This window comes from Physeter macrocephalus, chromosome 19 (genome assembly GCF_002837175.3).
Source record: "Physeter macrocephalus isolate SW-GA chromosome 19, ASM283717v5, whole genome shotgun sequence".
NCBI classification, from domain to species: domain Eukaryota; kingdom Metazoa; phylum Chordata; class Mammalia; order Artiodactyla; family Physeteridae; genus Physeter; species Physeter macrocephalus.
This window is the reverse complement of record NC_041232.1, coordinates 61,655,939-61,668,712: the sequence shown is the minus strand read 5'-3', so window position 1 is coordinate 61,668,712 and position 12,774 is coordinate 61,655,939.

Sequence of the window (12,774 nt, the reverse complement as noted above, 5' to 3'; positions counted from 1 at the left end):
TAACATTTTAAGCAAATGGGCCCTTAATTCCACTCAAATACTTGTTGACTGATTGACTGAATGAATGAATGGTCCTGGGATGTTAGATGCAGCCATGCTACTTGCATTGGCCCAATATACCCTCCAATCTGAAGGAAGCACTGCCAAGAAAAGCAAGCTCTTGGGAGAGGGTAACACCCAGATTTCAGGAATGCTGCCTTCCCAGCCTTCCTCTCTCAGCTGGATGGATGAAATTCCACATCCTCAAGCCTTCATTTAAGTTCCACTAAAGACAAAATCCCATGGGTGAGGATTCCCCTCTAAGCTGTGCTAAGTCATTCACATCCAGTGTTGACGGTGGCTCTGAGAGCAGGACACGGTGAGGAGAGAGGAGGTGGGAATGGAACATGTTTGAGGGGAAAACGGAGTAAGGAAAGGAAGGCTGAGTGCCTGAGACCAGGGGTGCAGAAGACGGGCTCTTTGAAGAGGGAAAGAGCAGAGCCGAGAGACGGAGGCCAGGTCCATTGTAATCTTTTGATGCCCCTTTGAAGGAGACCCACTCGCTAAGGATGGAAAGATTAAATCCAGTGACTAAACTTGGTGACAGGCCTTTACTATTGACACGCGGGGACCTTTTCATACCACGTTTTAAATATATTTCTGCCTAGAAGAGGCAGTTGACAGGCTCAGAAAGACCTAATGGAAAACAGCAGTGAATACTGCAAGTCAGCAAAGGTTGTCAGCCTGGGCGCCATCATCCCTCACCTTCTCTTTCATTTTTATAGAAATGGCTCAGAAACAGAGAAGAGAAATTTCCAGACCAAACCAAAAAAATCAATACAGTGGGAGATAACCCAGCATTAATACAAAAACCAGGGAGGGCTTCTTTGTTTCCCGCCTCAGCAGGGCTATCGATCAACCCCGTGGATGGATTTGAGAGGCCACCTTTGCTTGGAAGCCGGCAGGAACCACTGTAGTTAAAATGCTCACAGAGAGCTGGGTTTGGGTGGAGTGGAACCTGAGCCAGGGGCAGGAGGGAGGCTGCACCGTCCGCAGGCCCCAGGTTGCTCTCCTAGGACTCATGGGCCACAGTCTCCAAGCTGAGGTTTAAAAGAGGGACAATGAAGATAGAAACAGACAGCTTTGAGTGAAAAGCTAGATGGACAAGGAAAGGTAAAGGAGGAATGCATTTGAGACTGAGGGGATGCTCGTGAACACATAGTGCCCCCTATGTGCTCAGGTTCCAATGCTGTGTCCTGAAGACCAAGGCTGCACGCCCCTGGACCATCTATTCCAAGACCAAGGAGGACCAAACTCGGGCTGCCAGTTCTCAGTGATCATGGGGTCCTGGAGGTGGCCCATCCCTCAGAAGGGACACAGAGCAGGCCCAGGTGGCCACAAGCCCAGGACCTCTCTAAAGACCCTCACCCACCCCTCCCTCCCCAAACCTAGTCCTGTATTCTCAGGACACAACTGAGCTGGGTCATGAGGATTCCACAGGCCTTGGACGTAAATCACCGAAAGAGGTGCCCTCTTCACTCCTCCTTTCTCAAATGTGCTGCCTGTTCTCAAACCCTGCAGTGCAAATCAGGGCCTCTCTTACAATGCCCTTTGCTTTTCCTTCCAAGCCCTCCCCATTGTGCAAAATGATACATTCATGGCCATGACAGGTTGGTTTGTAGGTAGTCTCTCCCGGTAGACAGTAGTTCTCAGGTCTATGCCCAGCACCAGCCCAGGTAGAAGTGTGTTCCATGAAGAGGGGCATCTGTGACTTGGTTTCCTTTCTGCACTTGGTTCACGCGGCTCAAGCTGGAATGGCTTCTCCCTCCTGACCTCTCCTTTTAAAGCTGCTCGCTTCCTCCGGGAGTCGTCCCTGGGCTCCTTGTTCTGCACAAGCTTTCTCTTCTCTGGACTTCTAGAGTTAACCCAGGGTTCTGTGAGTGCTGTCTGAAGTCACAGAAAGAATCACAGGACCTTGTGCTTGAAGGATGGTCTCATGATCTCCTGGGGAGCTTTACAGAACAATGCCAATGCCAGGCCACAGCCTGAGGCAATTATATCAGATCGCCGCGGTGGAGGGCTCAGGTGTTGGTATTTTTAAAAACCCACCAGATGACTATAATGTGCCAGAGCTGGGGACCATTGTCTAAGCCAACCCACCCAGGAGCTCTGCATACGTTTGGGCAGGTTGAATGCTGCACAACTCCGGAGGGTACCATTCACCTGTAGTCCGTGTCCGTGGTGTCCTTGGAGGAGTTGTGCAGTGCAATTTTTAAAATAAGATTGAGGTTCGGGGAAAAGTGATTTGGCCGAGGTCACACAGCAGGTTAGTGACAGAGCCCCATTGAAATGCACGCCTCCCAGCTCCTCATTCAGGCCAGTCTGCCATCTCCCACCCGCTACCCATTCCTGGGTCCAGCTTGTTAACAATGAAGAATCTCAGGCTCCATCTCAGACCTCCTGAATGAGAATCTGCATTTTGCCAAGGCTTCCAGACAATCCAGGGCACATTAAATGTAGGGAAGCACTGCCCACCACACTGAAAGCTCCATGGAGGCTGGGCTGTACTTGCCATCTTCTACTCCTCGTGAACTGTCCTTGCTCATAGTAGACAATCAATACCTGTTGATTGACTGATCGACAAATCTGTAGTTTCCATGAGATACAGGCCCCCTGAGCGTTGCTGTATTGGAAATGACTGAATTTTCAAGTTCCTGTAATCGGCAATTACTGAAACAGGGAATCCCTGGTCACCACACTGGAGAGAGCCCTCTGCAACTATAAAAACAGTGACGCAGATAACAAAATAATGCCTTGCTAAGCACACCCAGGGTCCAGTGGGTGATTTCATCTGCCCCTTGCCCTTTCTGTAAATATTGTCTAATCACCTTCCCCAGCTTCATTTGGATAATGGCTCCTTTTTCATCTCCACTCAGAAAAAAAAAAATTAATCCAAAAACAAAGAAATAAATAAAGAGAAAGAGCGTAAGAGTTCTTCAGGGCTTAGTACATCCTTTGGTTAGAGTTTATTTACTGACTCATCAATCAACCTGATTAAAGGCAACCTGGATGGAGAGGAGTTTCCCTTCTGTGCCTCCATCTCCCTCCGCTCCCCTGCTGGTTCCTGCTCCGTGTCAGGTGTTGACTGAGTCCACAGCACTACATGGTCAATGGGCTGGACAGCTACTCAGTGGTTCTGGCGCTTGTCACCTTTAAGTGGGTGTTGCCCTTTTCATTTATTCGTTCCATGTGCCAGCACTGGTCTTCAGGTCAAGCATGCATGCCCACTGGATGGCTCAACTCTCACTGGAAGACATAAACTCCAGCCCAATTCAATTGACCACCTTAACTTGCAGCATCAAATCTCTGATTCCATGTATAGTACTCATCAAATAGTATAGCCCCAACTCCTGGCCAAATGATACAGATCCAAAGTTTGATGGGTAAGAAATAATCTGGAGATAGACTGAGTCTAGCCGTTTATCTAATTTAGTGGTTCTGAACCTTTGGCAGGAAAGTTGTGGGCATGTAAACACACACTCAAAATTGTGCATATGCTGTGTTAGGGGTTCATAGGCCACATAGAGGCCGATTTAAGGACGCTGTTCCAAATATTCCAAAATGTTGACCTGAGCAAAATCATCAGAGACCTGGGTGCATGGAGCACATGCTTGGGTGTTATTGTGGAAATACTCTTACTAGAATAAATTGAGGTATTGGCCATCAGCTACCATTTGGGGCCATTCCAAGACTCATTCCCATGATTTTATTGAAACAATGTGGCTGAGGTGATTGTCCATCATGTTAAATGGCTTCTTCTTTAAGAGAATCCACAAGAAAAGTTTCTTTCTGGCCTCAGTGCCAGGAAATCTTATTCTTCTCCACTGTGACTGGTTTGTTTTCATTTGATGGACATGGCAAAACCTGTCACCTATCACATTTCCTTCTTTGCATGGCCTGCCAGGGATCTCAGAGCCTAACCATGCCCTGAGTGTACACACTTTTTTTTTGGATAGTAACCTCATTTGGAGTATTAACCTCATCCAGAAACCAAATTTTCTCATTTACTATTTTTTTTTTTTTTTGGTACTGTATGTTTTTTTCTTGAGTCCTTTTTTGGAACATGGTGGACTTGAAATAAAACAATTACATAATTATTTCCATTTTTGCTGTTCTTGCCCTCAAGGATTAAGGGAAAAGACAGAAGTGTAAACAAATAAAGCACATCACAAAGAGGTTAGACCTATATTTGCAATGTGAATAAGACAGGTTCGGAGAGGCTAATAATTATACTGAGGGGAGAAGAAGTCAAGGAAGGCTTCCTGGAGGAAAAGACACTTGAACTGAATCTTACATGCTGAGTGGGAGTGTTTCAATCAAGGACAATTTTGCTATTTCCCCACCACCTGGAGGACATATTCTCTGGGTTACTTTTCCAATAATTAGAGGTGTGTTGAGCAATGCACTGGAGGGCCGGGATTCAGGAGAGCCTGTGTAGTCTTAGGCAAGTCACTTAACTGGCTTGGTCCTTAGCGACTTGAACTGTTATAAAAGAGACTAGCTGTCCTGCCTCAAAAATGGTTGTTGCAAGGATGAAACAAGATAGATGAGAGTCGTGAATTAAATTGACTTAATGGCATAGTTACTCAGTTCTTTCCTGTGCACAGGAGAACACCTACCCGGGGGCAACCAGGTTTAGAACACAGCCCTGGGCTGCGAGACAGACACTTTCCTCCTTGCCAAGCCCCTGACCCTACATGTTACCGAATGAATCGGGTCCTGCTCCTCGCCACTTACAAAATCAATTGCATACTCACAAATGGTAGAAGAGAAACGTGCCTTTAATCAGAATGCCGGCAATCTGGGGAGATGGTGGACTCAGCGCCCCGCAAAAACCACCTCTGAAGATTCTGCTCGGCCATGAAGGTTTTAAAGGAAAGGTGGGCAATAATCTCAGTGAATCAGTGAATCATTGAGATGTAGGGGGTCAGAGTCATCACCATCCCCCACTGTGTGCAGGCCTGTCAACTTCTCCTGATCTTCCTCTAGATGTTTTCTTATTCACACAGTTTAGTCGCCCAGTTTGTTTGGGAGATTACTGAAGGGGAAGCTAGGGAAGAGATCTGGTCATTGGTTCATTACTTACTTTTCATTTCTACTTCTTTGATCTATAGAAAGAACAGACAATTTAGGCAAGATACGTGTAATTAAAAGATTTGAAAGGTGTGCTTGGGCCAGAGATGAGCAGAGCACGGGGGTGCCGGGTTTAAACGCTAGATACAACACAGCTTTGCTAAAGTGGTAAGAAAAGGGGCTTCATGCTGAGGGCAGATTCCTGCAAAGAGCTGCTTACATACAGGGGTCATGGTCACCCCCCTCCCCAGTCTCTTTCCCCACCTCATGCTCAGAAGCACTTCCACCAGCTGTTCCACCTCTTTGCAGGCTCAGAGTGGGAGAGGGGGTTGACTACCGGGGATTCCCACCTAGGTCTTTATGAGAATGAACCACACCCACCAAGGTAAACACGGTTCCAGCTGCTGAGCCAAGAGATGGGATGGGATGGGGGGTGGGCAGGAAGTAGGATGGTAGACACTGTCTATTGCCCATCCTCACCATTCCCTTCTTCCTCTGGCTAGTAGAACAGAGATTTTGTTCATGTAGCAACACGTCCGACCTCCGACGATAGACCAGGCCTCAGCCTGGTGAGGGCTGGGCAGACCCAAGTGTGCTCATTTGACAGCAGCCTCAGAGGGAAATTGGACTCATGTAAAACCTTTGGGGTAAGTTTCCATGGAAAAACTGCGACCTTGGCCTAAGAAGAGCCCATGGCAAGGAGGCAACTGGCCCTGGACAATTCCCAGTGACTGGGTGCCATGATGCAGGGGTCTGTGATGCTTCCTACTTCTCAGGTGCCAGATACTGAAGAGAACGTAGAAGTCCCAACCTTCAGGGAGCTTCTAGGCCACTTCAGAGACAGAAGCCAGCCATGCGAAGTGACAGCAGTCATGAAAGCCTGGAGTTGATGAGGGCCAAGAAAACGGTGTGGACGGCAGCTGGTGGGGTAAATGGGGGTTGCTAGGTGTTGTGGGCTCAGACTGGGCGTGTCATTCCCTCGGAACCTATAAGAACGTAGAACATCTGCTCTCTACCCGAGTCTAACAAAACTCCCCTATGATCACATCACCCCTGGCCAAAAGCTTTCCCTGGCCACTCTTCAGCTAGGTTCAAGTCCAGCCGTCTGACCCCACCACTTTGTCTAGTTTCATGCTTATTCTCTTCTCTGTGGACTTTAATTCCAGACAGACTAATCTTCTCATCACCCTCACACAGGCCACATAACACTCTGCTTCATTTAATCCTCACTACAACCCTATGATTTTACAACCCAAGGTTAACACTTGGTAACCCTATAATGTTCCCGTGGTCACGCAGCCCCTTAGTAGAGCTGGGATTTAAAATAGGTGGTCTAGGTGTGGAACTCATGAAACACGTGGGCTTCCTGGATTGTTTGCTTTCTGTTTATGTCATCACACTGGGTCAATTATGTCCATCTCACATTTGTGTGAGGATAAACTAGCTCTCCAAAGGTTTAAATTTTTTAAAAGCCCTGATCTATAGCATTGGCTGATTTGGGTGGGGCAAATATGCAAATATTCCTGAATATTTAACAGCTGTCTCTCACTATCCAGCACATGCTGGCTCCGGCATACTGCTGTATCTGCCTTCTCTCACTTTTAAGGTCTTTTTTTTTTTTTTTTTTTACATCTTTATTGGAGTATAATTGCTTTACAATGGTGTGTTAGTTTCTGCTGTATAACAAAGTGAATCAGCTATACGTATACATATATCCCCATATCCCCTCCCTCTTGCGGCTCCCTCCCAACCTCCCTATCCCACCCCTCTAGGTGGTCACAAAGCACCGATCTGACCTACGTCTCCTCTCTCTTTGTATCCCTAGTACACAATATTGTGCTTGGTAAGTAGGAGGGCTTGGGAAGGGTTTGTGAATGAATGAATGAATGTAGAATGGGGGTTAGTCTTGTCCCTCTGATTAGCGTGAACTTCTGAGAGTTATCTCTTAACAACGTCTAATTTCAGGGCTCAACTCCACCTACTTCCAGCTCTGCAGCTGTGACACATCCTCCTTCACATGTTCCCAGTGCCAAAGGTTTTCCAGGTGCTGTGTAGACACACATGCACTAAAGACATAAGTCAAATCACTCCTGAAATTGCCATTGACGAGAGCAGGATGTAGATCATTCAGGTGGTGCTATAAAGCAAGTGTTCCCATAGTTAAAGCTAGAGGCATCTGCAAGAGCTGTTACCTTATTGCAATGAGCCCCTTCAGGTGGAGGTGCGGAAGTCATTATGCGTGTTAGGGTGGTTTATAGCCTGTGGGGCATATGTAATGCTCACTAGCAGGAAAACCTGAATTACCCTCAGGGCTGGCTGGGAGCTCCCTACCTTGTTAATTTTCTCTTGTTATGGGGAGGCATTCCCCAAGGCCAGCTTGATGCAAAGGGTGGTGGTGTGGCTGTTACCCAATGTCCCTTTGTCTAAAGCTGGTCCCACTTTGGGTCCCAGATATTTACCTAATGTGTAGATAGCACTACACATTAGGTTTTACTCAAAGCCAACCAGAGAGTAATATGAAAGTCCTTCAAGGTCAAAGGGAGCTAGACAAAGGTTACGGGCAAACCACCATATGTGCCACCAACTCTGAGATCTTTCTTGATTCCCAACCGCCCACAGACAGTTCAGCAGTCAGCCTTCCTCCCCACTTCCCTGGTACACACCAGTACACTGAACTCAGTGACTTTTTACACGGCTGGCCTCCTCGGATTAGAGTTATGTCTTATCAATCCTTTTAGTCTCATCCAGAACCTAGAGACCTTGGTCTCATTTGCTCCTATGAAAGGGCATAGTGCCTGAGAAGTCTCTAGTGAAATGCACTTATAAACCTGGACAAGTGTGGCCCTATGTTGAGTGGGCCTATGTTGGCTGAACCCTTGGCTCGGGGAACATATGACCTGGGCAGGGTGTTTACCAGGTATGTATCAGGAAGGTTAGACCACAGGATTCTTTCCTTGACCCTCTCCTTTTAGACTCTGCTGTTGATCAGAGGAATGGGTACATTAAATGATATACTTGGGATACCAAAAATACATGGACAAAGCTGAAACTGACAAAATGGAAATTAACAGATATAACAAAAATATTTGTTTACTATGCAATTTAAGGGTAAGAGACCTGGTTAAATGAACATTTCATGGAAAGGGAAGAAAAGCTTTTGGATTCAATTGACATAAAGATAATAAGACCACCAATGTAATTAATTTTAAACTTGGGGTCCATTGAATACACACTCAACATTTCAAGAGAGACACTGATATGCTCCCCAGAGGAGAGTGACCAGAATGGTGACATTACTGAAAACCATAGTAGAATTGATGAAGAAAGTAACCTGGAAATGACACCTGGGGAGAGGCGGCTGTGGGGTGGGATGACAGCTGCTTTCAAACACTTGAAAGGCTGCCAGGGAACTGGCCCTGCCTCCCCTGAAAACCCTCAGCTCCTGAACTATCCCTGGCCAAGACAGACCCAAGCCGGCTCATCTGCCCCAGATGGGGGTGTCTGGAATTGGTCTCACTGACTAAACCCGTGGGATGGTCAGTTGTATGTGTCAACTTGACTGGGCTAAGGGATGTCCAGTAGCTGGTAAACATTACTTCTGGGTGTCTGTGAGGGTGTTTCTGGAAGAGATTAGCATTTAAATTGGTGGACTGAGTGAAGAAGATACACCCTCACCAATGTGGGTGGGTCTCATCCAATACCTTGAGGACCTGAGTAGAACAAAAAGACAGAGGAAGGGTGAGTTGTTCTCCCTGCTTGAGCTGGAACATCCCTGTTCTCTGGCCCTCAGACATCAGTGCTCCTAGGACTCAACATGGGACTGACACCGCTGGCTCCCCTGGTTCTAGGGACTTCAGGTTTGGACTGGAGCCCCATCACCAGCTTCCCTGGGCTTCCAGCTTGCAGATGGCAGTTTACATAATACTTCTCAGCCTCCATTATCGCATGAACTAATCCCTCATAATAAATCCATTTCTGTATATCTATATATCCTATTGGCTCTCTTTCTCAGGAGAACCCTGACTAATACAGCCTGAAGTCTCCTAGAACAGTTCTTCTCCAACTGTGATGTACATCACTTGGGAGTCTTATTAAAATGCAGATTCTGATACAGCAGATCTGGGCTGGGGCCCGAGATACTGCACTTCTAACAAGCCCCCAGGTGAAGTTGACATTTCTCAAAGAGAAGCCAGCAGGACAGGGTGCTCTGCAAGGCACTCAATAAATGTTAGATGTCATTATTATAATTACCACCACCACTGCTGGAGTCTACTCCAATCTGGACAAAACCCCCTAAATTCTGATGCCACCTGCCTCTAAATGTTGTGATCACCTAGAGTTTCCTGCTACTGTGCCACACCTTGAACCCAGACTGGAACCATTCCTTTCAGGACCAGCCTAATCATGGACAATCTTGATTTTCAGGCTGTTGAGAGTAGATTTCCAGTTTTCTGTTCAGGCTGTCCCTAGGATGGCATCAGTCTTACCTACCAGGGCCCATCCAGCCCTCTAACTTCTTCCCTTCCCTACCAGCCCATGCCTCACTGATGAGTTCAATAGGTTGTACCAGGCTCCAGATGGCAGAACTAGGCCCAGTGGAAGCTGAAGGTAAAATATAACAATATTTCCACAAAAATCTGAGCGGCTCACCTATAAAAAGGGGTGGACTTGTCTATGAGGTCATGACACCCTGTCATGGCAGGCTTCCAGTGGAGGCTAAAAGATCACCTGTCACAGGTGTCCTATAGGTGCCTCCTCTCCAGCAGGAGGAGGGGAAGGTAAAAAGACTGACCAAGGTTTAAACAGATGACTTCTGTGAGGCCTGGGGCCACGTGACTTCCCAAAGCCTCAGAAGGCTTGTGAGTCACAAGCCGGTTCCTTCCCTCCCCCTATTCATCTCAATTCTTACTTTCCTTCATGGTCTAGGGATTGACTTCCCTTAACAAGACACTGATCAAACTGTGGGCCTCACACTTACTGCAGAATCACTTGGAGAACTTGTTAAAATGCAGATTCCTGATCCCCTAGACAGACCTGAAAATCAGAATCCCAGAGGGTAGATCTCAGGCATCACATTTTCAAGCAAGAAGGTGACTCTCATGAGCGAGCTTTTTTTTCTGGCACTTAGGTTTGGAGCATAATCCTCTGAACAGACATCTCCCCGGCTGGCAGGCCTACAGTTGGGACACGTGGAACTAGAAGCCTCCTTGAGATACCGAGGTGTGATCTCGAGCAGACTGCTGCCTCAGTGGTTCTGGCTCAGAGGACAGGTCAGGACTGGAGAGACAAATCTGAATGGCTTTGTAGGAGACAAAGGTAAAGAGGGAGAAGGAGGTCAAGCCTCTGAGGACTCCAGCCAGGTAGAGAAGGACGAGCCTGCAAAGGAGGCGGAGAAGGAAGAGCCAAGGAGGCAAGAGAAAAACAAGACTGTTCTAGGAGAGGGTATTCTGTGACGCTGAAGGCCAATGAGCCACCAAGCAGTCAGAGGACCCAGAAAAGTTTAGATGGGGGGTGACAGGGAAGTCTGTGGTGACCGCGAAGAGTGTTATCTTGTGGAGCAGTATTACTACATGGTAAGGAAGTTGTACTTTATCTTGAGAATCTTAAGCAAAAGAATAATAAGCCCAGATTTAGGAGATGAACAGAGAGAAACAAGACTGAAGAACTGGGCGCCTGAAGGAGGGTTTTGTGAGTGTCAGACAAGGGTAAAGAGGAGATGCAGGACTCAAGAAAATTTCAGGAAGTAAAACATAGCAGAAGTGCATTATCCACATTAGCCCCCAAAAGGAAACAAGCCAGTGTTCATCATCTGATAAGTGGATAAATAAACGGAGTGTTATTTACATACAATGGAATGTTATTCTGCCAGGAACAGGAACAATCATGCTACCCCATGGATGAACCTTGAAAACATGACGCGAAATGAAAAACCAGCCGCAAAAGACCGTATAGTATACGATTCCAGTTTCATGAAATGTCCAAACTAGGCAAATTTCTAGATACAGAGAGTATATTAGTGGTTGTCTAGGGCTGAAGGAAATGGAGGGATTTGGGTCTCTTTCTGGAGTGATGAAAATATTCTAAAATCGATCATGTTGATGGTGTTCATATACCCAGAAACATGGAATTGTACACTTTGGATGGCTGGATTATAGGATATGTGAATTATAGTTTCATAAGTTTCTTTTCAAAATAGCAGAAGAGGAAGAGGAGGGAGACAAGGATGGTTTCCAGGTTTGAGTGGCGTCTCAGGCCAGGCTCCACAGCAAACAGACTCAGAGGTAGAGATTTGCGGGCAGGGCCAGCCCCTGTGGGAGAGTGAAGGGAAGGTCCTGAGTAAGCAGAGCTAGGAGCTGGGCCACGCAGCACTCTTCACACAGGCCTCAGCCCGTCGCACAGGGCACGCTGCAGCTGGGAGAGCCCTTCATATCCCCACGTGACCCATCAGTCATTGGCTGTCCCCGGCAGTGAACGTGACGTTGGACAAGGTGGACGAGGTCCTCTTCAGCTGAGGGCAGATTCTGGAGTGGGACTCAACTGAGAACCACCAGTGGGCAGCACTCCTAGATGCCGGGGAGGGGATGCTTCAGCCCTGAGGGAACATCTGGGGGCTCAGCACAGCCTCCACTACAAATGCCACTCTGGGGGAGGGGGAGGGAGACGGCAGTTGGAAGCCAAAGTAAGTGAGCTGAAAGGAGACATCCAAAGGAAAACGAAGCACATCAGGTGGTGAGAAACCGAACGCCACGCCTTTATTCTCTGCAACAACTTTTGCAAAATGTTTTTAATCTTCACATTCAAATTAGTATGGTTTTGGCAGACCGACGCAGATCAGGAGTGTACTAAATAGGGGTTTACACACAAATAGCTCTACAGGCCTACCTAGTCAATAACACGTGTTATTAAAGCTCCCGAAATACGTATTTACAGAGCTGCACCAGTAATGCCGCCTTCCAGGGGTCCCCCGATGCCTGTTGGACCTCAGGAGCCCATAGGCCACACCACACAGCAGATCTAGGAGAAATGGGGCTTCACGTGGCTGCGGGATGGAGAGTCATTCTCCCAGGCAGCTGAGGAGGACGCCACCCTGCCCCCTCTGCGTGGTGGGAGAGATTACTCTAACCCCAGCTCTGCGCAGATGAGGAATCTGAGGTCTCGGGAGGTGAAGGGGGCTCCCCAAGTCACAGAACAGGTGGAGGAGCCCAGACCAGACCCACCTCTGTCTCCTGTTCAGCACAGTGCAGCAGAATCAGAGGAATAGAGCAGATACCGTCTCTCTAGCCTCTACTGGCTGTGTGAACGAGGGCAAGTTATTTCACCTCTTCGCACCTTGTTTTCCTCTTCGTCAAAACAGAAGTACATAAGGCGTAGTGCCTACTTGGTGGAGTTACAAGGATTCACTAAGAGAATTCTCTGACACTGTTCAGCCCCATGCCTGCCTAAGGCATTCGAGTAAATGTAAGAAATGTATTATTATCACACTGCCCCTTTAGCAGGGAGCTTGTTTACATTCTTCTCACAGACCGTCACTCCACTTATTATTATCCACCTATTATATCAATATCCTATGACCTTCAAGGGCAGGAAATATCTCCCTGGCCCAACTCTGCAATAAGAGGCTAATTATTTCTTTATTTCTCTGCTTTGGAAACATTATTTCTC